The sequence below is a fragment of the Orycteropus afer genome, unplaced genomic scaffold (genome assembly GCF_000298275.1).
Source record: "Orycteropus afer afer isolate SDZICR_OR568_19922 unplaced genomic scaffold, OryAfe1.0 scaffold00169, whole genome shotgun sequence".
Classification (NCBI taxonomy): Eukaryota; Metazoa; Chordata; class Mammalia; order Tubulidentata; family Orycteropodidae; genus Orycteropus; species Orycteropus afer.
The window spans coordinates 950,810-952,285 of record NW_006921756.1 but is presented as its reverse complement, the minus strand read 5'-3'; positions in this window follow the sequence as shown (position 1 = coordinate 952,285).

Below are 1,476 nucleotides of genomic sequence, written 5' to 3'. Positions count from 1 at the left end.
GGAAACCCAAGGAGGGGTTGCTATGAGTTGGAATAGACTAGAGGGCAGTGAGGTTTTTTTGTTTGTTTGTTTTGTTTTGTTTTAGGTGAACTCCTATATGACAATTTTTCTTCAATCAACCTCACCCTGGAGACCTTACCAGTACACCAACACAAGAAAAAGAAATATAAGGTATAAAAATTGGAAAGAAAGAAACAAAACCCTCATATATACGTATGACATGATTGTTTACACAGACAAATCCAAAATGTAATCTGTAGATAAATATTTAGAATTCAACAAGGTTGTTGGTTTTAAATCCATTTACTGAAGTGGATGTCATTTCTGTACTCCATTAGAAAACACAAAATGTTAATTCTCAAAAAGATATAATTTGCAATAGCTCAAAAATAAAGCAATTTAGGAGTAAGTTTATAAAGATGTATAAAACCCTTACAGAGAAAATGATAAAACATAAAAAAAATTTTAAAAAACACATTTTATTGAAATATAATTTATGTACAGTGAAATACACAAAACTAAAGTGACATGGGTCAATGCATTTTTTTTCAATGTTCCCTCCCCTCCCTTCTCACCCCTGGCAACCAACAAAGAAAGTTTCCCTCCATATATATAAACCTTTCCTTGACCCTCCACAACAACAAACTAATATTATATGTGTCCTTTGATTGACTTATTTCACTCAGCATAATGTCCTCCAAGTTCATCCATATTATGCAGTGTTTTGCAGACTCTACATTATTCTCTAGTGCTGCATAGCATTCCATTATGTGAATGTACCATAGTTTGGTCATCCACTCTTCCACTATAAATCTTAGAGATAAGTCCCTTGCCAGATACGTAATTACTGGTAGATATAAATTAGTTGCTGTCATTTTTGTTACATGCTTTTCTGTGGTGTCGATTTCTTTGTTCCATATAATTTTGTATGCTGAGCTCGTTTTGTTTATGAATCATGTTGTCACTTCCTTCATTGCTATTGTTTTAGTAATTGCTGAATATTTATGCTGGTCCTCTTTTTTGATGCAAAGGTTTATCATTTTTCTTTGAGGTTACCCTGTGATTTGCAGTTTTCTTCCCAAGTTTAGAACAATCTGTTCTATCTTGTAGTTGTTTTGACCTCCTTACCATCTAGAAGTTCTGTAACGACAGATTTTTCTCTTTTTGGTTTGTAGTTGTCCTCATTTGTCAATTGATGTCTCTGGTTGCCTGTTTACAATCTTGAAGGTTTACAATCTTTGGATACTTCCATAGCTGGGTTGGTTTCTGGGTTATATCATCATGTATGTTAATGGTTAGTTGTTGTTGGCTGTTGTTGCTTCTCTGTCCAAAGGGCTCCCTTTAGCATCTCTTGTAATATTGGTCTGGTTTTAACAAATGCCCTTAATTTCTGCTTATCTGGAAATGTCTTACTTTCACCATTATATTTGAGGGACAATTTTGCTGGGTACATAATTCTTGGTTGGAAATTTTTCT